The sequence below is a fragment of the Girardinichthys multiradiatus genome, chromosome X, assembly GCF_021462225.1.
Source record: "Girardinichthys multiradiatus isolate DD_20200921_A chromosome X, DD_fGirMul_XY1, whole genome shotgun sequence".
Classification (NCBI taxonomy): Eukaryota; Metazoa; Chordata; class Actinopteri; order Cyprinodontiformes; family Goodeidae; genus Girardinichthys; species Girardinichthys multiradiatus.
Window position 1 is genome coordinate 34447159 of NC_061817.1, and position 24814 is coordinate 34471972.

The 24814-nt window shown below is 40.5% G+C and overlaps 1 protein-coding gene across 1 annotated transcript in view; it reads left to right on the forward strand.

Annotated features, from left to right (window-relative positions):
- Nucleotides 1-1493: 1493 nt before the first annotated feature.
- Nucleotides 1494-24814, forward strand: part of LOC124863095 (SH3 and multiple ankyrin repeat domains protein 1-like) — a 117270-nt gene continuing 93949 nt past the window's right edge. The window contains exon 1 of the mRNA XM_047357337.1: nt 1494-1788. The gene's annotated coding sequence lies outside the window, so the exon portion shown is untranslated. The remainder of the gene's footprint in view (nt 1789-24814) is intronic.

Here is a 24814-nt window from a genome sequence, read left to right on the forward strand (position 1 = left end):
AGGGACAAGCAGGTACATACAATGGATGGGTGGATGGATATTGCTGACTGTCTGTGTTCCATCACATATTTAATTTTGTGGAATTGTTTTGTTCTCTTCTCCCGACTGGTACCTTGGTTGAATCATGATTTAAAGCCTTTGTAACCTTTCTGCCATCTGTGGCTTCAGTTAAAGAAAGCAAATGACCAAGAACAAGCCTGGTGGGCAACTTTATTTACTGTTAATCGGATTTTCTATGGTTGATGGCAGGTAAGAACCCAAGAAAGTGATTGCTAAAACGGAATTAGAAAGTGCTTCAGCAAGGTAGTTTAATGGTTTGCACAATAATGCCACCAGGCTATTGCAGTGTTTTTATTTTTTCTGTCACCTTTTAAAAATGTGATTTTCAGTGGATCTGTTCAAGGTATATGTCACATTAAACATGGAAATAATCTGAGTTCGAATGCAAAACTAAAGAGAAATATGAGGTCATTGGCTGCTATAGCTCATAGTAGTTCAGTTTTTCATTACAAACAACAATTAGCAAGTCCTACTGGCTTTCAAACTTGCTACAGGAACACAGTGAGGTTGGCTGTGATGTTGTTCCCAGATCCAAGATGTGGGAAAACCTGCTGCCCCTCAGCAGCTGCTTAGTTCAACTATGCCTCTGACTGTTAAGATTTTGGTGAAATATCAACGAGAGCTTCTTCCCCCCCATCATCATGATCGGACTGAAAAAACATCTGTTTGAGTGTTTGAAGGTGGGTATCCTGCAGACAGCCTTCTTATCTTCCCTGTTTGCCCCAGTATTAAGCAATTATAGTGAGTTTAACTCATCAGAGCAAATCTGACCACTGATGAAATAATGGAGCTAATTTCTCTTTGCTATTCAGCTTAGTTCATCTGTAGGAAGCTCCTTCTCCACCCACAGAGCTCCTCTCCTCTGTATGATAATAAGCATTGCAGCAGTGGTTTCCCTCATCATCTTCTTATACACATCTTTTCATTTCTTATTCATATTCCTGTGGGTGTGAGAATACACACATGCCGGCTGCTCTTCTCCACATTGTGCTTTAATTTGTCTTTGATTCTGGTTGATTGTGATGAGAAGCTGTGGAAGATCAGTGTGTGGTTGTCTTACATGGTAATTACAGGATTATCTTCTCTTTATTTTATGTATCTGAGTGTCTCTGCAAGGTTGGGTGGATCCCTCTATGTTTTCTGTTCTCAGCTTTTGTAAAAGATGAGGAAAAAAAAACGTTATTTTCACAGCTAAGAGTCTAACTCCCAAACATCAAAGACAGAGAGAAAGAAAGGGGGGGGGGGACAAATTGAAGGAGGGAGGGGTATACCCTGTATCCGGGTAATGACAGAGGAGGGGAGAGATGGAGGGAGACAGAGAGGTAAGGGAGGAGAGGGGAGGCGGGTGAGAGACTCAGCCAACCAGTACGAGGAGAGCTTAAGAAGGGGAGGGATGTAGAACGAAGGATGGGGAGCCTGTCGGACCAAAGAGATAGAAGTGTTACTACAGAGCTGCTGCTGCAGGAGGAGGAGAGGCGAGGAGCTGTTGAAAATGATGCCGCTCCGCTCCTCAGGGTCCAGCAGCACACTGGACAAACTGTAATCTCTTAAACGTGCCGGTCAGTGTTGAAGGAGGAAGGTTTTTATTGTTGCATCTTCCTGCTCGTCTCTACTCACTCCTCATTTCTCTGCAACTGGCAGCTGCTGGGCTCCCCCCCATCTCTTATTCCCACTTTCTTCTTTCCAGTGGAGGGAATTCTCCTTTTTCACCAGGAATTATAAAAGACAGTAAGACTCTTTCCTGTCTTTTTCCTTGTTTCTTTGTCATTCCGGAGTTGCATGGAAACAGAGGACGCTTGCTTTCTGATGTGGCTTCATGTTTGTGGAGGGAGTCAGTAGGGGGTATGTCTGTGCGTGCAGCAGGAGCTGGGAGGGGGCTTCGAATGTTCAAGTTAACTGCATTGATGTGAAACATTAATTCTCCTGTCAGCATCAGTGCATGGAAGAAATAAATGTGCAGAAAAACTAAAATAAAAGGATATAGAAAACAATGAGTGGATCTGCTGAGAATGCAAAATGGAAGAGAAATGTTTACACCTTAATTCAAGCACAAAAATGGTTTTCCCACAGCTGTGGGAAGAGCTGCAAGGGGAGGAAAATGTTTGTGCATCAGATGTAGAAACACAATATGACACAACATAGATTTACCTTTGTGACAAATTGATAATCCCACCCACATACATTTGCTTGCCTGTCAAGGTTCGCAAATGAGGTGGTGCACAGAGCAGCTCAGTGTTCACATTAAAAGGCCAACTGGTGCATAAAATCACTCAGTTAATCAGACTTTAGCTCCCCTGACATGCTGACTGTAGTGTGCACAGGCAGGGCAAGCATGAATGAGCATGAACACAGATGCATGTAAAAAAATAAATAAATATTAGTTCTCAAGAGCAGATGTAGCAGGAGTTTTTCTGTGAATTAAACAGCAGATGCATTTCTCACTTGAAATGGCTCTTTCTGCAGAATGAGTGTGTTTGCTTCCGTCCTCTCATTATCTCCACCTCTGTTTAATCTATCTATAGATGCCTTTGTCTCTGCTGAAAGGGTCACTTTACAAGGTGCATGTAATTACACAAAAGCACAAGTTTTTCAGGGAAGAACCTGTTGTTGGAGGCGTTTAAATGCTGCAAACGTGAGTGCAGTTTTGGGTTTTGCAGGACAATGACAATGCAGGGACATCACCCACGCACTATCATAGTAACCAGCACATGCTATTCAGATTCTGTATGTGAGGAAGGTAATGACAGAGGAGCGCTTCTTCAAACAGCAGAGCATTGAGCTCAATTTACAGCAGTGAAACTCCTTCATGCATCGATTTGGAGACACTATTAGGCTGTGTTGGTGTAGAAGTGAAGAGCTGGGTCAGTGTGGAGTGGGAATAAATGAGAGTTCAAAAACTCTTTTTACTTACAAATGTCGAGGAGTCTTTTTTATACTTAGCCATCCTACATACCATACTGTTTTCTCATTTTAAACCATCTCAAATTGTCTTACATCTGACTTCAAGGGAGCTGCACTTTCTTACAATCTTTTAAAGTGATCAATAGCTGCTAACCCAGCAGTCATAGAACAAGAGGGGGCCTGCACCCTGAATAGGTAGCTAGTCTAACACACACACACAGAAAATATACTAACATGGTTTTCTTTGTAAAGTGGGAAGAAGTTGGAGTACCAGGAAAAATCTCAAAGGTGCATAGGGAGAACATTAAAACTCCACACATTGCCTATCTCTGGTAGTCAGTTGCCAAGAGGCCGGGTACTGCTCGGACAGGTTAAAGTGCAACATGGACCGGAAAAATCAGTTGAGTTAAGTTTCTATATACAACGCTTTTAAAAATCACAAAAAGTTTGGCTGCTTGGGAGCAAAATATATTAACTGACTGCCAACAGTTAGGCTCCAATAAAGAAAAGGTCTGATTTGGTGGTAATTTTGGAAGTAATTTGGGGGTATATGCAGGCAAGGGATGAGTGTTTAAATGATCTGATGTGCAGGGAGATAGCAAGTCCAAAACAATACTTGTACAATCTCTCTAGATTGTTCAGAGACTAAAGTAGAGTAGAGATGTTTACGGATGTTAAAACCAGTGGGTGCCTTGGGAGGTCCACACATATCAGGTCATCCTGCATACCAGAAATTTTATTGTTTTATGTTGTGGGAATAGTGCCCTTTATTTTGTAAGTTGACTGACAGGAAATGGGTTGGAGAAAGAGGGGAAGACATGCAACAAAGGTCAACAGGCCAGTACTTGAACCCATGACAGCTGCGTCAGTGTATGTGTCACCCACTTTACCGCTGAGCCACCGCCACACCAGTGTACCAGGAAATTTAATCAATCACTTAATCTCTTGGCACCACCTCCATCAAGTTAAAGAAACTTGTGATGCCTTTTCCAGATGAGCCATCCTTACACAACATAATTTAAATATCATTTACAGGTTACAAATTACTGCCAGATTAGACCATTCCCATTGGTGCTTAAATTGGTGCTCAGCCCTTTTGTCACGTAGGGCAGCATGACTTTTTGGTATTTTGTTCAAGTGGTTTTCATCAACAGCTCCTCAGGGGTTTTAAACGTGCTTAAAAAGTCCTTTTTAGGTTTTTGTCTGCTCTTGCATTCATAATCAGTTTAGCACCTGGCCGTTTGCAGAAAGATCTGTGGCGAAAAATAACAAAATTTGTTCTTATTTCTTTAGTTGAATTTATGAAAATACCAAATATAACAGTTTGAAGGACAGAAAATCCTGTTATATCACCAACAAAGTGATTCTCAGGGAGAAAACTTAACATGGAGTAGAACATCAATCAAAATATGATACATTTGCAGTTTTTTTCCTGTGCTTAAAAGATACGACTTTTACATAGTATTTATCTGCTAGCGATATTATTCTTTTAGCCCTGATGCTACAAATTATGCAGTCTTGGTCAGGTACTGGAAAGGAAATTAGCAAAAACGCAGCCAAAGTCTGGGGAAAAACGTTGACAGACCTTCAAAACGCCTGGAGAGATATTGATCAGACCACTTTAAAAGATTACAAAAAGTCTGGGTGCAACTCACAGACAAAAAGTTTAAGCTGCAAGAAAGAGCTGTTCGATTTAAACTTACCTTGATACAAAAGAAGTATGTAAATCATTTGATTGCAAGGAGCTGGCACTTCTAAAAGAAACACCCTGAATTGAGAATGACAAGTTTATTAAGTGACGGTTTGATAGTGTTGCATTGTAGGCATACATAAAGCTGAGTGGTTTATTGTGCAATTGCCTCAACGTGCAGGATGACGTGTTTTGAAGGGGTGCCCCGATACTCCCGCTAGTTCAAGCACAGGTACGTCTGTACGTCCCACATGCTGTGATTTTCAAAAACGACCACTGAGCTTCATGCAAACCCAACATGCATCCCCCCTATAAAACTCCAGCAACTGCTGGTACTACTGTGCTACCACTTACACCAAATTACACATAACATTATGACTAAGGTGAACTGAGTAACATTAGTTATCTCTTCATCATGTAATCTTTTGATATCTGGGACTTACTGGTCAGCAGGTAAACACTGTGTTCTCTGTTGATGTTTAAGAAGCTGGAAGTTTAAGGATTTAAGCGAGCTGAAAGTGCCAGATTGTGATGGCTGGATGGTCCTTTTGAGGGTCAAAGCATCTCCGATACTACGGCTTTTGTGGGATGTTTCCAGTGTGCAGTAATCGGTTTCCATCAAAAATGCTCGAAGAAAGCAACATTAATGAACTGGCAACAGGATCAAGGTCAGCCAAGGCCTATTGGTGCATAGATGGAGGGAAGGCTGGCCCGTGTTGTCCGTTTAAAGAGACAATCCGAGGTAGCTCAAACTGCTGAAAAAGTAATGTAGGTTCTGATAGAAAGGTGTCTGTCTACACAGTTGGATCTGAATTGGGCTGTGTAGCTGCAGACCAGTCAGGGCCCCTGTGCTGACCCCTGTCCCGAAAGTGGCAAAAATGGACTTGTGAGCATCAGAACTAGACACCAGGAGTGGAAGAAGGTGGTGTGAACTGATGAATCATATTTTCTTTTACATCATGTGGTTGTCTGAGTGTTTGTGCATCACTTACCTTGGCACCAGAATGCACTATGGGAAGAAGGTAAGGAGGTAGAAATGGTGTGATGCGTTCTGCAATGTCCTGCTGGAAACAGACTATGCTCAATCTCTTTCAGCAGGATAACGCTCCCAACCACAAAGAAGAAAATGGTTCGGAAACAGTTAGAGGAGCATAAAAACCAGTTTAAGGTGTTGACCTTGCTTCCAAACGTGCCGTGCACCCTGAATAGGTAGGCGGTTTAACATACACACACTTGCAACTAAAGACAATTATACAGAGATGCACATCTTTGCAAAGTGGGAGGAAGCTGGAAATGATAGGAGCAGGACAAAAACCAGTTTGAGTTGTGCTTCCCCCTTGCTTCCACATTCCCCAATTCTCAATGGGTAAATGGACAAATAAGTGCAATCCATGGAGGTCCCACCTTACAACCTACAGGAGTTAAAGGATCTGCTGCTCACAAATTTGCACCAGAGGCCACAGCACACCTTCAGGGGTCTAGTGGGCTCCATGCCTTGATGGGTGTTTTGGGTGGTGGATGGTTATATTGTTATGCCAGATCAGTGTATATCCTCTCCTGTGCGCTCCGCAGCTACTTCCTAATGAAATCATCGACATATCCAGGAATGTGATCCAAATTGGAGCCTTCCTCCAGGTTCTGTAACTGTTTTAATGTAAAGAAATGAAGGATAACTGAAGACGAGCAGTTCTGTGACTGGGCGTCTGAGGCCCTAGCTTGCTCATACAACGTGCCAAACACACTGCTGTTAACATATATGAGGAAAGCAATTAGTGCCAATTTGAACTGATTGAGTCACATTTTCTAAGACAGATTTATGAGTGGCTGTACTTCACAGGAAATCATAACATCATGTCTGGGTGAGTCACTGCTCTAATGTCTTTATTTACCATCTTCCAAAGGCTTTACAGGCCTCAGCTCTGATTTTGTTCTTTGGGAGATAATTTGGCCTGCGGAAGTTGAGCTGATCTGGTTCAACAAGCCAATTTAGCTGCAACTGAGAGCTGACTGCCATGTCATCTTTGCTTCAAACATTATTTGGCACAAAGAAAGAGCCAAGGTCCAGTAAACAACCCATACTCGGTGGCAGCAGTTTGAATTGACATTCAGCTCATGTTAGTGGGGAAGTACCATTAATTCCATCTGTGTCAGCAAAGTTTAGTTTGGTTCCAGGATGGACTCGGAGGACTCAGCAGCGAATTGGCGTTTCCTGCCATGCAGATCCCTCCGTGGGGATCAGGGGGCCACAATCTCTGCAGAACACATATTCGGTACCAGTGAGCATGAAAAAAAGAAAGCTTATGAGCACACAAAGGCAGAGCTTAGCTGATGACGATTTTTTGTATTACATTAAGGCAGGTTCATAATGAGAAATAATACAGTTTCTTTTGGATTGATTGGCCATCTGCTCAGTTGTTTTTTGTTGAAACCTTGCCAGAGTTTAACTTTCTCTGGGGTTTATCATTTGCAGCCTCCCTCTTGGTTTATTTGCTCAACTGCATGGGAGTTTAGCTCAGCTTTCTTCCTGCAGCACAGCTCAGGGTGATGCAGTTCATACCTCCAGATTTAGACATCTCAATCTCTCACTCTTTTCTCTCTCTCTCCCTCTCACTCCTCCATCTCCTAGTGGTGGTAAGCCACTGATCTGGGACAGACAGGCCTCCCCTGCGCTTTGTCCTACTTCAGCTCTGTCCTCTCTCTCTTGTTTCGTATTATTTCCTTCCCCTCTGTCTCTTACCTGCAGCCATCTGACTTTGAGCGACAGGTTCTGAATCAGTCTCGATAAATCATGTCACTGCCTACGGGTTCTTCGTCACACCAGAGTGATGGTTCTGTCTTGCGTTGATGGGTTGTTGGAGTGTTTTGGAGATAGAGGTGATACCATTACTCACAGTACTTTTTAGAAAATGTTGACATGTTGAAAATTGATGCCTGTCGGCCTTGAAGCGCCTCCCATTTGAAGAGAGACAATGGTTTGGAGATTTTTGGGACAAAACTCTTGGCGTCAGTGAAGGAAATAACACATCAGTGAGGATACTAACTCTCTGCTGAGCCATTTGTCCAGTTGGCGCTTCAAAATGATTGGTTAGTACTTGGTTATCTGAGATAAGAGGGTGTCTGAGTTAGTGTCAGAATGAACAGAAAGTGAAGTAAGAGGAAACAGCTAAACTTTTATTGCAGTAGCAAAATCTCACACTAGTTCAGAAAAATTAAATTTAACTTCCACAGTTATTGGCGCCACTAAGTCTTGTCCTAGAACATTTCACAAGGTTGGAGCATACCAACAGAGGGGTCTATGACAGATCTTCTGTCTCTTTAGATCGTCCAGGAACCCTGGATCCTCTCTTATGTTCACTTTTCTTCAGCTCGTCTCACTGGTTTTCTAGAGGGTTTAGGTCTGGAGAAGGTTGAGTTTCTCTCTGCTGAATCATGTCTGTGTTGATTTGATCAGATGTTTTGGATCATGATCCGGTTCAAAGATCCTGTGAACCCTGTGGCGTCTCATTTTCAGTTTTCTGTCAAAGTCTACACAATTTACTGAAAATGTCCTGATGTTTCATGATTCTTAGGGCATTTGGTAGAGAAACAGGCCCACAGCATCACAGATCCTCCACCGTACTTACCATGGCATGAGGTTCTTTTCAACATTTTTATTGTTTTGGTCCTACCAGACCCACCAGGAGTGTTTATTGCAGAACATTTTATTCATGATCTCTTGATGTTCTTTTCTGGAAACTCTTTCCTGATTAACCATCTTTCTTATCTGAATGGGATGTTCTCTTGCCTTTCCCATTTAGAAGAGTGGCTGAATGAAATGGGCCTCTGAGCTGCATCCTATTTATACTCCAGGGAAACAGAAAGTTAGTAATCACCAATTAACAGTTCTTCGCTAAACTAAAAAAGTAAACAATATGTAAAAAAAAATAGAAATGTCTTTGTAGGTTTGAATCTTATTCTTAATTTTCGTTAGCTGGCTGCACTGGATTATATTTATGGGTATCTAAAGGTCATGGGGTGTGAATACTTTTGCTGTGCACTGTGTGTGTCTTCTCTGCATTTAATTATTTATTAAATTTCTGGGATTTGATCTGACTCCTGTTGTAATTGTTGTAATGTACTGATCTCCTCAGATAAAGCAACCTACGTATGACTGATTATAACTCATATTTTATATCAGTTTAGCATTAAATGCATGTAGAGGACAGATCTATCAATATTTTCTCACTCAACCAAGAACATTTTCTATCTCTCTCTCTGGCTATAGCCATGCCAACATGGAGTCACTACAGCTTATTTGGTGATAAAATTGTTTCAGCAGTGGCGATTTGCCTCAAGCCAACATTTGATCAGCACAAAGACTGTTCGGAGTGTGATTTTGTGTCTTCGGGTACTGCAACATACTCAGTAATAACACCAGCTCTCTCTTGATCTCCCTTGCTTGCACTCCTCACAACCACATCCCATTTATCCCATTAAAGCAGTCCACTGATGGTAATTGGAGGGAGTGTAATGCAGAGACTGAGGGTGGTGGAGCTTTGGCCAGACCCCTTCATGCATCATGGATTCTCCCTCAGTTTATTAGGGCTAAATGTGCCACAGAGAGGTGTTTGGGGGGAGGGGGCGACTTTTTTTACTGCTGCATCATCAAAGTAGGATCGTTATTTTTAGCAGCAGCAGCAGATGCACAGCAGCACTGAAGTGGTGCGGCCCAAGATGGCGATGATGAGAGTGTCGGATGAGGTGTAACCTGTGTGTTTGTGTGTTGAAACAAAACAGGATGGATTCATGCTTTCATGATGTTTACACCTAACTCAGACCGACCCCTTTGAATGTTGGAGCTGAAATTGAGACTCATCGGACCAGGCAAAAGTTTTCCATTTGCAAACTGAGCTTCAGTTTACCATTGGTGGTTATTTGAGCTACTGTTGCCTTTCTATTATCTCACAGCTAGTCTGCTTATTCTCCCCAGATTTTCTACAAGGTATTTCTGTCCTTACAACTGCCGCTCACTAGATATTTATTCTTTTTCAGAGGAAATGGGAGGTCTCGTGGGTGTTTTTGGACATCCTAATAGATAATCGGACTGACCTGCCTGGCTCCTTCAACCATAAATTACTTAAATCCCCTTTCTTCTCTATTCTGATGCTGAATTATAACTTTGGCATAATTTCTTCACCAATGCTGGATGCCGAAAGGCACTGAACTGTGATTGGCTGAGTCACTATTTGTGGAAGCAAGCAGTAGAAAAGGTGTATCCAATAAAGTGGCAGGTGAGTGCATTTCTGTTTTGGATGAATGACACCTTAGGGCGCTTAGCAGGATAAATACCAAACATTCTGAGAGTAATATGAAAAAACATTCAGTCTTTGACAACTAGAGGTTTAAAGACAAAACACTTTGTTTGGGGGGATTCCGTTTTATCCATTTACCACCCAAGCTTTGAGTGTAGCTCTTCAGATTGGCAGAATCTTAAGCATGTTTCTCATTCTATCCAACAGCAGCTCATGCTTCATGTTCTCTTACTGCTGAGAGGCTAATATGGTTGAATTTCATTTGTTGTTTGAGTTGTACGCCCGGTCGGAGACTCTTGTTTAGTGGAGCGAGTTTTTTTGTCGATGATGCTGTCACTCTGAATGACACACAGATTTCACCTGGTGTCAGGTTGGCTTCTTGAGATTGAAGGGTATCTGAGCTGCGTCGCTTAGTTTCTGTCACAGTGTAACAGCTGTGTTCATGTTCACAGGCTTTGGGCTGTTCACTCTTCATTTTCCAGTCCACTGATTAGCTTTGACACCACAAAAACAGCTTGTTTTTCCTTCTTTGTCACTCTGCGACCTCTTTAAACTATTTTCTCACCTCTCATTTTGTTTCTGTGGAGGCTAATTTAAATGATCTATCTATCTATCTATCTATCTATCTATCTATCTATCTATCTATCTATCTATCTATCTATCTATCTATCTATCTATCTATCTATCTATCTATCTATCTATCTATCTATCTATCTATCTATCTATCTATCTATCTATCTATCTATCTATCTATCTATCTATCTATCTATCTATCTATCTATCTATCTATCTATCTATCTATCTATCTATCTATCTATCTATCTATCTATCTATCTATCTATCTATCTATCTATCTATCTATCTATCTATCTATCTATCTATCTATCTATCTATCTATCTATCTATCTATCTATCTATCTATCTATCTATCTATCTATCTATCTATCTATCTATCTATCTATCTATCTATCTATCTATCTATCTATCTATCTATCTATCTATCTATCTATCTATCTATCTATCTATCTATCTATCTATCTATCTATCTATCTATCTATCTATCTATCTATCTATCTACCTATCTACCTATAAAGTTCATGTTTCTTCAAGATTTTTCACTCTTTGACTTTTTCAACAAAGTCTTTCTCTTAATGGCTTAATTTCTGCATACACTGTTTCCTTGGAAGCAGTGTATGCAGAAACTGAAAAGCCTTGCACTGTTCTGCATGGTGGCGGTGCGTACCAGCAGTAGGCAGCAGTGGGTGTTTTAAAATGCATGGGAGATGATGAGTTGGCAGTGTTCAGGGCCAGAGAAAAAGGTTTAGGGCATCACGATGCATTAATAATGGAAACACAGCTGGCAGTATTTATAGCAACAGCAGCATGAATGGGAAGTGATACATGAGGTGGATCCTGCCAGCTCGGCCGGACACCAGCCTGTCGGATCATGGTGGGTCCAAGAGAAATCCCTTCTCCCAGAAACACATTCTGGAAATAATACACAGACTAACTGAGGTCCATTTGTGATGTCTGAGGACTTGGTATGAGAGGATTGCTGCTGATGGTTTGAATCTATACTGGAGAGAGGAACCCATCGATGGAGTTAAAGGGCATGCAGCTTGTGGGAGCTGTTTGAAGTCATATTGATTGGCCTACATTGCAGAGATGTGATAGATTTCTCCCACTGCGGTGAGTTTTAGTTCTCATCCTCTGGCCTGAAGTCATTTAACTCCTCATTTGTCACCGATACACCATTCTCTGGCCACTTTAAAAACCTGATGTATATAAATGCACCATTAAAAGCTGGTTTTGTTTGGCAATCCAGTAAAAACACAGGATTAAACGTGTTAAAAAATAATTATAGAACAGGATGAACCCATATAGAGGTATCAGGGTTTTAAAATGTGCAAAAAGATAATAGAATTGGTCAAATAATTAGATTTTTTATTCATAAACGTTTTTAGGGTGCATTTTTATTTTTGTCAAAAAAACTGTCTAAATATTTTCATTCATTTTATGTATTTATTCACTATAGTTTAGTCTTTAAGAATTAAACTGACTGTTGTTAATATTAGACATGTTGTATATGGTTCGACTATTTTGAAACTTTGGTTTTATAGTGTTTTTTATCCCTGTTTGTTCACTTTTCTTTTATTTATGTTCTAATTATTTTAGATTTTGATTTTATAATAATTAGATTTTTCTATTTGTTTTTAACTGTTTTGCATTTCAGTCACTAATTATTTAATGACAGTTCTTTTGAAATTATTTTGTTTTTGTTATGGTCATCCTTAATTTTGAGCCAGATATTTATTTATTTATTTATTTATTTTATAACTGCAGCATAAATATGTTTACAACTCTGTTGCACCATTCTTACTTTATTAGATATTTGAAAGATAAAGTATTACAAATTACTGTTCATGGCATAAAATTAGTTTTTATACCTGCTTGGTATTAAGACTTACACCACGTTGGATGACGTTCGGTTTGAAGGCAGCGGCGCTGACAAAATGGCAGAAGGGAGGAGCTGATTTTCTCTGCGAGTCAAATAGGTAGAGAACATCTCATGTTGAGTCTAGTGGTTATTTTGAACAAATGTTTGTTTCATAAGAAGGCAAACAGGAAGACCACAGAGAAAGTTAATGGATGTAGTAATGGAGGAATGTGTTGGTATAAAGGAGAAGGATGTTTGGGCTGGGGTGAGATGAATGCAGAAACAAGCAGCAACTGCTGTTTGCTTCTCCTCAAACCGACGTTAAATTTAAAGTCTTGAAGTGTTGCACCTTAGACCCTCTGAGAAGAGCTCCTAATAGATCCGAAGCTTGACCACAATGGGTTCAAACCTCCTCTACTTGTTAAGACAAGACTTACTCACGCTGTGACCGCTCTGTCTGACTTTTGGCCTCAGTCTGGGTTCTTATAAAGTGAGTATGGATCTCTCTCCTCCTGCCTACTCTTATGTTTCAAACACTCTATAAACCAACTCCAGAGCTCATCTTTAATCAGCTCCCTGGAGGTCAGATCAGAACCTCCTCAGCTGAATTCTGATGAGGTTCTAAAGGACTAGAGGTGATCTAAAAATTCATGTAAAGTTGGCTTTCAATGGGACTGTTAGAAAACAAAAAGCAGGGACCTGGAGGTATAGAGCATGCTCAGCCTCTTATTTGTTGCCTGGAGCAGTGGAGCAGCATCCGCTTTTAATATTTCACGGCTCATCATATGTTCAGCCAGTCTCCTCCCCTGCAGCTACTCCCATTCTGGTTCATTTATGCATAAATCCTCTTCACGTGCTGCCAACTGTTTGCCCCAACTTGGCCTTGATCGAGCCTCCCCAGAGCAGGGAGCAGGTACTGCCACTTCAGCCGCTTCGCCAGACGAGACCGACGAGTCCGAGTGTTATTCAGGATGTTACTCAGCTCTCTGAAACAGGCAGCAAACATGACGGCGAGCAGAGCAGGCTCCGTGTCGACCCAGTAGCGATGATGAATAAAGCTAATTAATTAGCAGACTATTTGAATGTGTTCTCTGTTCTGCAGCTCCCCGGATGATTGACTTCCCCTCATCTGTTCTGCAGAGAAAAGAGAAGCATTGGCAAACAGTTGGCGTGTTATTCACATTAATGCCGTTGGTGTTGAGTCAGAGCCGCAACTGGTAGATTTTCAATATTTATTCTTTTAAATAATATTAATCATAAAATATTTGAAAAATCTACTATTTCTCTTTGGGTACAGTGGTTAAAAACTTATTAGAAAGGTCAATAATTCATTTTCACCTGAAATACCTTAATGATGAGCTATGAGACAGATTTCCCTCTGCATCCTGTGTGAGAAGTCGAGGACTCTTGAGTGCCCGCTACTGGCCCAGAAAGCTTATCTATGCAGCAGCTGAGTTTGTCTATACCTTGGTCTGGCACTAGTTTAATGAGAATTTTAACATTTTGAAAACGTCTTTGATCAAAACTACTATAATGTACATTTGAAATTGGATATTTACATACACTGTATAAAAAGAGAAATAACATTTTGTTCTGAAAATCTTTCCTTAAATTTAAATAAACCTTTCCTAATTCAGGTCAGATGGGAATAACTATATTATTTCTTTTTGTTAATTGCTAGAATATTAAGAGAGAGAGAGACTTTTTTAGATTTGTTTTGTACATTTCTTCAAAGAAACATTTCCTTTTGGTATAATTTTCTTCTAAACTGCATGACTTGGGTCTAATGTTTTTGGTTTCCATCCAGAAGCTTCTCACAATACTTTTTTGTAAATCTGGCCCATTCCTCCTGATAGAACTGGTGCAACTGGGTCAGGTTTGTAGGCCACCTTGCTCACACACACACCTTTTTCAGCTCTGTCCACAACTTTTCTATGGGAAATTTAAGCAATTTAGTAATCCTTTCCTTCCAAGCAGCCAGACTTTCTTGTGATTTTTCAACGTGGTCATGATAAAAAGTTACTCAGGCCTTTTAGAGAACTCTGTAAGGGGGCAAACACTTTTTCTCAGTATCTGTTGGTCCATTCCTCACATTTTAGAGCATTTGTTTTATTGCCAGAATAATTCTGCACTGAAATGAGTGAAAACACAGCTAAAGTCAGAAGAAAACCATAAACAACATCAAGAAAGCCTGAAGAACTTTTAATCAGAAGCACTTAAAAAATTACATGAAAGCCCTTGATGGTTGGAGGTAAAACATCAAAAAATGAGGGATAGGTACATATGTTTGTATCACGTTTTAATAATTCTAGTCATTAAAAAAGGATACAAAGCAGTTTGGGTGAATATAATTAGAAATGTAGCACAAAAAGTCAGAACATTTGTGTTTCCTTACTGGCTACATCCTGTAGGAAGGCCTCACGTTCCTCAGATTAACCGATGTGGATGTCTCGGTGTCTTTGTCGCAGAACGGAACGCCAAAGCTGATCCCTCAAGTGTTCACTGGGGTGAACCTCGCTCCAGGGGGGGCAAGTGTTATCATCCTGGCAGATAACGTTTGTTTCCTAAGAGTGGACATATGGGATTGCTACTGACTTTGGAATCTCATCTCAATTTGTCTGTGAACTTTTGGTTTCACCAATGTGATGACCCCGCACCACTGCCTCTGCCAAAACCTGATTTAGTAGACTGAAGCATACTTTCTTTCAAATACAGACACACTATTCATTATTCATTTCATTTATCTACCTACGTCTACCCCTAACTTCACTATAAAACACTGATGTCTCCAAGCGAGGACTTTTCAGGGTGGTGTTAAATTGGTTTACCCTAATTATTTGCACTTCTGAAAAAAATGGTGCTTCTTTTAAATGGAAAAAGAGAGCGATGAATGCAGGCTTAGAGTTCCTGTGGAGGCTTATTTTAAAAAAGTTTATTTCTTATAGGATTAGCTTTAGGGATGTTGACATTAGTCTGTAATGAGATGAACACTTGAGTCTGGATTGGGTCGGCCCGTCAGATATTAGACAGTTTTGGTTCTGGAAAAATCCTGAGATGTCCCTGATATCATCCTCCAGTATCTGCCCTACTGTAAATGGCACTTTGTTAGCGTGATGCTCATGCAAGTTTGTGTCAATATTTACATCAGACTCAAGTGGTTTCTGTCAACCATTATCAGCCACATCACCGTGGACCAATTTTAGCCAATACGCCTTTCCATTGTTCCCTAAATTCATGGAGGTTTTCGGCACAGCTTTCTAAAAGTTCTGAAAATATCTAACTGAAATTGAGATCCTGACTTGGACTAGGCTGTTGTAACACATTGTTTCTTTCCTTTTTTCAGCCATTCTGTTGTAGGTTTTTTGCTGTTTGGATCGTTGTCCTGTTTTGGTCAAACTTTAGTATCCAGAGGAGTTAATGGTCGACTCAATGGCTGCAAGGTGTCCAGGCCTTGTAGCTGCAAATCAAGCCCATATCACCATTCGTCTACCATCATGCTTGATAGTCATGCTTTATTTACTGTGTTTGGATTTCTGTCCATGAAGCTTAACACATGCTAATTGAGGTCTGTACAGTCTAAGATGGAGCTTTTTGGGTTTTTTTAATTTTTAAACATTGCACGCTTTGACCATGGGGTGAATTTGCTGAAACACCCTCTTCTAGGAAGATCAGCAGCTGTTTTAAATGTTTTTTATGTTAATATTACCCTTTCTGCTTGTAAAATGATGGATTTCAGATTTTTAATTAGTAACGACCATATAACCCTTCCCAGATAGGCAGCAAAAATTGCATATAAAAATATAAATATAAAAGGGAACATTTTCACTCAGGTGACTGTGACATATAATGCTACCATTATATGGTAGCATTATATAAGGCTGTTAGTGTTGTGTTTTAGGGACGATCTAACACAGAACGGGTTGAACCTATTTTCTGTTTAATTTCCTGACCACATTGATGTAACTGTTCCTCCACTGGCCCTTAGTCTAGTTTAATGGCACAAAGGCTGGTTACAAAAAAACACATGTAGATCAGGTTGTTTCATTCTTTGCTTGGCTCCCTCAGGCCTTCGAGTGATGTGCAGTTCTTCTCAAGGCTGCTTTTGGTCTGGAGGAACATCTGACCAGAGGTTTTACAGATCTTATCCTGAGAATTGTCTGGTATTAATCTGCTTGTATTGACACTTTCTTGAGGGACTGCTGTGGTGTCTCTGAGTTGTTGTTGCACGTGCATTATCAGACAGAGTGATGGGACGATTTGTGTCCATTTGTGTATCAATGTCAAATGAGGAGGGAGGGAAATTGGCCGTTCCAGTTTCGTGGCATGAAACTGGGGCGATGTGTTCTTTGGAAGTTTCCCAGTGAAATTTCCTGGGGACCAAGACACTGAAAATATCCATCTATATACACACTATGTCCTACATAAAAGAGAGACAGAGAGGAAGAGCGAGACGGAGCATACGGAGATCCGTGTGTGTTCGGGAGAGATAAAAAGATAAGCAGGGAAGAAGGTTGAATGTCGCCGTGCTGGTTATGTTTTTTAAGTCTGTTGATGGCGTCCCACAGACTGCACACTGACTGAAGATTAGTGGAACCAGGTCAAGACTCTGGAAAGAAACCAGCAAAGTTACCTCTCTCTTCTGTCCCGTTAGAGTAAAAACTCAAAGGTTGCCCCAAAACCCTGTTTTTGATGCCCATGAACCAACGCTACTATAAAAAGTGTGGTTTAATAAATGAGTTCAAGATTAAGTTTGAGTTCAACAGATTTATTTGTCACTCAAGCCAAATAGCACTGAGCTAAAGTCCCAAACATCCCTCATTGCTCCATATTTTGCTTCCACGCAGAATGAATTTCTTCCAATCTTTAGCTGTAACTATAACTCAGTTTAAGTGGTGCAGTTTCCTCAGCTCAATAATTTTTACCTTGTTATTGAAAACAAATACAATTTATTATTAAAATTATTTTGTGTGAAGATGAATCCTTTGCCTTTCCAGGAAGTTTCAATTTAAAAAGTATAGTAGATTTATTTTAATTTCAATGATTTATTAAAAGGATAAACTCAGTTCTCTTAAGATTTAGGGAGCCACATCCTGTAAATTTAGTATTCAAGACTACTTATTATTTTGTAAAGACTATTCTGGGAAGTCAAGAGGAAGATTATGTTTGGTGGTCTAATTATGACTTTTAAGACCTATTGGTAATTTTGAGTGGAAAAGGGTATTTAGAAGCAGGAATGGGAGCAGATTCTGGGGTTCAGAGGCCACCTGGATATCCCAGAATCTGTGCCAGAACGTCGGGGATGGAACAGAATAGTTTGGAGTTGCTTTGCAGATTAAATGTATTTTAAACAGTTTCACATCAAGATTTGTTTTTACAGAACATTAAGCATTAATCCTTGTTATGATTCATTATAGATTGTTTTAATTAAAAGGGGGTGAAGTGATTAACTCACATGATCATGTCTTTTGTCCCACGAAGCTGCAGGTGACTTTATATAAACAACACAAAAACAGTCAGGATCGTCAGAAGAACATCATTACTATGAGAGATCAGCAAAATATGTTGAGAAAGATGCTGCATTTTATCTACAGTAGGAGTTCATTTGACTTTGTTTTACACATTAAACAACAACATAATGCCAACAGAAATAGTACATAGATTAAGAGATTAATTACGTAATAAAACATCAGTACTTGTCATTCAATGAAAAGTTTATAAATATAAAATAATATAAAAATAATCAATAATTTGAAGTTTTAGCATTTTACAAGAGATATGGCCCTTTACTTTAAACAGGGTTAAAATCTATCTTTCTCATATGAAACCTAAGCACTTTTTCCTACGTCAGGATTTCTGTGATGCAAGATGTTATTGGCTCTGTTCACTATTTCCCTGTTCATGAACTCTTTAATATTTTATCTTTGACAAGTGTGTTACTCCCAGAGCTGCCCATGACTTGTTTCTTTCTGCACGTTGATTAAACTGACAACCAGAATGATTATACTGCAGCTCAGGTTGTAAGGTTTTAACTTACAGCTGACGTCCATATCAAGTCATTGTGATCTTCAGACATTTAGTGAATGCCCAAGGCGATTTCTCAGTGTCACTGAGAGATGTGCATCTGTTAACTCTTTTGGGAAGGCTTTCAACAAGGTTTAGGAGTGTGTTTATATGAACGTTTGACCATTCTTCCAGAAGCTCATTTGTGAGGTCAGACACTGATGTTGGATGCAGAGGGCTGGCTTGCAGTCTCCACTCTATTCATCCCAAAGGTGTACTGTCGGGTTGAGGTCCGAACTCTTTGCAACCGAGTGTTCTTCCATATCAAACTTGTGCTGCCAGGTCTTCACTGACCTTGCTTTGTGTATTGGTGTGCAGACATTTTGGAACAAGAAGGAACCATCTTAAAACCGTTTCCACCAAGTGGGAGCATAAAATTCTCCAAAATATCTTGGGGTATCAAACCATTAAGTATTCCTCTTACTGGAACTAAAAACATGACCAAACTTGGTGCTAAGGGGGTTATGGTGATGTAAGGCTTTGATGCAGCTGCTGAGCCATGATAACCTGTTCCATGACGTTATCTACCCACTGTTCTTGAGCAAATCTGAAAGTTTGGACCTCGCTGACCCCACTGTGTCATTTTACGTGGCCACACAACCAGCCATCCGTGTGGTGAAAAAGAAAACATGATTCATCGATCCAGGCCACCTTCTTTCATTCTGGTATCTGATTCTTATGCTTGAATACCTCATTGTTGGTTATTTTTGTTCTCTGTGTCCTGACAGTGTTCAATCAGAACCAGCATGAATTTCTTCAGCAGTTTGAGCCGCTGTAGCTCATCTGTGGAATGGGAGGACAAGGGTCAGTTTTAGCTCCCCTTGTGCATCACTGAGCCGGGTCATCACTGTTCCTTCCTTGGAAGACTTTTGACAAATCCTGACTGATGCAGACCAGGAACAACCCACAAAGCTGCATGTTTGGAGATTCACTGATCCAGTCATCTAGCCTTCCCAGTCTGGCCTGTATCAAACTCACTCAAAACATTGTGCTTCCAATATTTCCTGCTTCTAACAAATCAGCTGAGGACAAAGTGTTCACTTGTTGCTTAATATATCTTACCCAATAACATGTACCATGACAAGCAGATAATCAATGTTATTCACATCACTGGTCATATTGTTATGCCTGATCAGTGTATAACACCATGTGTTGTAACAACAGTCTTCTTTTTGATGTTACATGTTGAATTAAAAAGCATTTCCTCTTTTGTGCACCACTTTTAATTTGAAATGTAATTTACTGGATCTGGCCTGAGATGCTCTCAGTCCCGGTGTGAAGCTAATCTCTCTGTGCTCAGTGAGGTGAAGGTTGACCTGGTTAATGCAGTTTGAAGTTGGTTAGAAGACTGAACAAGTAAATGATGTGACCTGGAACTGACAGTTCTCCAAGGAGAGTGGAGGGGGTGGGGGGTAACACTCTCCCCCAGTCAATTCAATTCAATTCAATTCAATTCAATTCAATTCAATTCAATTCAATTCAATTCAATTCAAAGATACTTTATTGATCCCCGAGGGGAAATTAGAATCCCAGTACAACCGATCCAATCAGACATCATGACACAAGACAAGGGGGGGGGGGGGACGGGTCACCGAGGCTTTGCTGCCCACTCACAGGCGCTGCCCTTGCTAGATGAGAAAAGAGGCCACATTAGGACAATAGGGGGAAAACAAATCATATTTCACACTTTATCCTTAGCAGGACACAGTTTGAGATTGCAAAAAACCTCAGCACAAAGAAGCAACAAGTTTACAAAACAACATCATGCTGGGAACGGTGAAGGTGGTGTGAGGGGTGCATATGTTTATCTTGAGCATGTGTGTGTGTGCGAGTGAGTGTGTGCAAGTAAGTCCATGAAGCACTGTCACAGAGGCCATTGTCCTTGATGGTACGTTGGAATGTTCATCAACCGGCCACAAAGTTCTGAGCAGGTCCACAGATGTCCTCAGGGAAGGGAGGAGGCAGAAGAAGCAGAGCGCCATGTTTACATAACTTCCGGGAGAAGTTGAAGATAGCCAGCCATCAAGGCCATGCAGGGGAGCCAGATTCAGAAAGGAAAAAAAAAAAAAAAGATATAAAGATGAGATGATTATCAGCTGTTGAGTGTAAGGCAGAGTGTAATCGCTTCATCACCCTCTTCATCATCACTCCAAGAGGCACAGAAAAGCCCTCACGTGCAGAGCATTCATTATGAAGGTCTTTCATGTGTGACTCATGACTTTTCTCTCGGGAACTGATTATCACTTCCTAATTTTCCGTAATGTTCTGACCTGTTTCAGCTTAATAGATGTTGAGCGAATCTCTAAAGTTTCGTTCTGGCCTTTTAGCTGCACCTTCATTTTCTCTTTTCCATCCCCTGGGATCAGACTAATATCTGCCATAAAAATTTGAATAAAGAGCCAAAAAGGCATGAAAAATGGGTCTGTCACACCGTCATCTTTCAAATGGTTATTTGTTTTTCAGTGTGCTGATCTGATCAGTGGAATGTGGGTGGATTTCGATTGAGCAGGCATTGCTCTGTAAAAACATGGAATTAAAGCTGCTTTAAAAAAGTTCTTGCAGTTAAATGAATTATTACAATTTAGCAGAATTTTACTAGGGAATGCATGGTGGAGCATTTGTTAGCACTTACAGCAAGAAGGTCCCATTTGGGCTCTTTCCGCATGGAATTTGCAGTGTGAGGTTAAGTGGTCTCTCTTAATTGCCCTTAGTGTGAGTGTGTGAGTGCATGGTTGTTTGTACTGTGTGTCTGTGTTGCTCTGCGATGTCCCACCCTGGATAGGGTCCAGGGTGTAACACCACCACACCATGTGACCCTGCAAGGATAAGCAGGCACAGATGATGTTGAGCAACAATGGGTTTGGTTACCTTTGAATAACTGTTAATAAGTGCCAATTTTAATGGAAATTACCAAGTTGGGGGTCCACCTGATTATCAGGAAATAATGGCCAAACCGCCCTGGTGAGGTGTGGTATTACAGAACAATAGTATAGTAGAAAAATTTGTTTTTACCAAGACAGAGACCGATGATTGTCACTCAGAATCGGCTTTATTATAATCTTGCAAGAGAGAAGGATTTTTTACAGCATTGGAGATGCGCTCAGTAGTGCTGCTAAATTGTTCTGCCTATACAATGCAAAGGTTCTCTTTATAAGCTACAACAGTTTTCAAGGTAACTCTCATGAGACCCAGGGAGACGAGGTGAAACCTGTTGTCCTAGACATAATCTTAACAGTGTGGCATACATATCATCTCACACAGCTGCAAGCAGAAGGCTGAGAAACCATTACTCTAAGACTAAATAAAAGAAGAATGGAACAACACTGAGGGGTTCTAATACTTTTGTCAGTTCCTGAAGAGTATCAAGGAGCAAAGAAAGCAAGGCACTAAAAATTTCCATAACAATAGTTACAGTCATTATGGTCAAAAATCCTGTTAGTTGTTTTAAATGTGCAGTCATTGTATTTGTCCTTCAAGTTCAGGACTGACACGTTTCTGCTTTGCTCTAAGTGCTGGCTGTGTCTACCTGCTAACCTTCTGAATCTCACACCTTGCTGCTTCCTCCAAACACTCTGCCTATCTCTGATTACTCAGCACTATGCAAAGCAATGGCTCCTTCACATTGTTATCATCTTGTCTGTATGCATTGTTCTTCAGTTGGTAAGATTTCTGACAGGTCTGCAGAAACCTCCAGGCTTTCTCCCTCTCCAGTTTGCTCTGTCTGCTCTCCTCTCTTTCATTCATTTAATTTCTCAAACAGTTTGGTCTCTGCTCCCCTGTTATGTTTTCCAGGGTTGCTTTGATTTTTATTGAGTGTTCTTTCAGTCAGTCAGTCATTTTCTACCACTTATTCCATAGTGGGTTGCAGGGGAGCTGGTGCCTATCTCCAGCAGTCTATAGGCGAGAGGCGGGGTACACCCTGGACAGGTCGCCAGTCCATCGCTGGGCAACACACAAACAACCACGCACACCTAAGGGCAATTTTAGAGTGACCAATTAACCTAACAGGCATGTCTTTGGACTGTGGGAGGAAGCCGGAGTACCCGGTGAGAACCCACACATGCACGGGGAGAACATGCAAACTCCATGCAGAAAGACCCAGGCCAGGAATCGAACCCAGGACCTTCTTGCTGCAAGGCAACAGTGCTACCAACTGTGCCACCGTGCAGCTGTTTTTAAGGAATACCAGAGGAATGAAATGAAAGTGTTCTTTCATTCCTCTGGTATTCCTTAGAAACAGCTTGAAACTCGAGTGCCTTATTCATTTTACTTCACATAACAGGGAGGCTCTTTAACCTTTCCTGATGCCTTGTACTGTAATGGTTGGCCATTCTTTATAAACATAGAGCAAAATGAACACTCATTTATGATTAGGTTTACTTCATTCCTGTCCTTGAGGTGCTTCTTTTTGTGCATTTTATGCACATAATATACTGAATGCTCAAATTATTTCTTACATTTGCAGAGAATTAGTTAACACAAGCACAGTGATGTGGAAAAGTATTTTTCCCCTTTTTGTTTTCAAGGATCCAGACCTTGTTTTGTAATTTTTAAAGTGGGCTTGAAAAACAGTTTTGCATTGAGTATTGTTCAAGGGTTTCTTACAAAATTTTGTGGTTTTTGCCGATTTTAGTCCAGTAATTGATTACTTTCTAATCAACAGCTTGTCGAAAAAATTTAATTTTAATTTTGTGAAAAACACCAAAGGTCACAAAGTTTGACAGAAAATAGGGTTTCAGCTCCAACAAGATGATTTTCAAAAAACTGTTACTGATGCATCTCCATTAATTATTTCTTCATAGTTGACTTGTTCTGGCTTTTACTCTCTCGTGCCCATTGTTTTTAGATGTTTGATTGCACCTGCTTGAACTCTCGCACCTTTAAGTCAAACATCTCAAAGCCTTAAGGTTCCAAACACCTCCCTCTCATTCATACTATTCTTATGCATTATTGACTGTCATTCGTTTTTTCTCCAGAGCATGCTGTCACCTCTCCAGATGCTGCCTATTCTTCTCCTCCTCCCCACTTTACTTACTAACGTCTTGTCATCTGTCCTCTGCTCGTTTCCTTCATTTTTCTGTAGAAAAGAATTGCTTTGTCTGAGAAAAAAGTATACAGGGTTATACTTTTATTCTGAACATTATCATTTTTGGAAACTGTGCACCTAGACTGCATGTTTTTGTACTAACAACAATTTTCTAGCACAATTCTGGCTGTATATTTGACATATCTTCTTGGCATGAAAGGAAGGATTGTTTTAAATTGGTTGGTTTCTTGGCAATGAGATGGCTTTTAAGCATTTTCCCTAATGTTGCAACAAGGCTGATGTCTTCTCTGGCAGACCCAATGCTGTTTATTTACATTAGAATACATTGGTAAAAAAATGTATCAATTAAAATAATAATGAAGTCCCAAAACATGAAACCGCCACAGAGAATTTCTCTCCTTAATACTCACAAAACGCTCATCTTGTCTTACTGCTAAAAAAAAAGAAAATTACTACAAATGACACAACTTATTAGTCTGGATCATGCAGTTGTCGGTTGCTCAGTCAGCTCAATCTTCACTTTGGGCTAGTGTTTACCTAGTGTCTACAGCTCATTATCAGATCAAAATCCACCAAACATGAGCACAGTGATGAGATGAGGCCTTTAATGTTAATCTGCTTTATCCATTCCATAACCACTTTGTGTTGAGTTTAAGTCAGAGAACTTGGAAGTATCCATCCTTCTTCATTTTTATGTTCTCACTAACAATGCAGCTCAGTCTCTGTTTCGTCTAATCATTAAATCGTTCTCCAGCAGTCATTTGTCTTGTACTTTTGGGCAGCTGCAAATTTCAGTTGAGCTTGATCATGTCTGTTTTGGATCAGGAGTTTCTGTCATGGCTGACACCCTCTGAGTCCATGGTGATGGAAAACTGGCTTCACTGCAGACAGTGACACTGGTGTTCCAGCTGTTTCTTGTCATCTGGGGGGAACAGTTGGGATCAGATGGTTGAAATGTAGGATAGCTCAAAATAATTAAATAAATTAATGTAGATTAAATGTTTTATCTTGCAGTTTTGGGGCACTGAAATGATGTAATGATGACCAGAAATATTTGAAGTATCCCTAATATGCAGTTGACATCTCTTCTCAAAAGAAAGTGAATTTTCTCTGCAGGTGTGCAGCGTAGATATAACGGCTCTCGCTTTAAAAGTCATCCACTCCTGCCGGCTACATCCACAACTCAAAGAGCCAAAAAGCCACTTCAGCGTGAGCGAGATTACAGATCTCTCCCCGAAGGCCCCTCGTTGGCTCTGAGCACCGTTTCAGGATTTGCTGCTCCTCACGGAACTGAACAGCTGAATAACAAACAGCCTCAATCCTAGCTG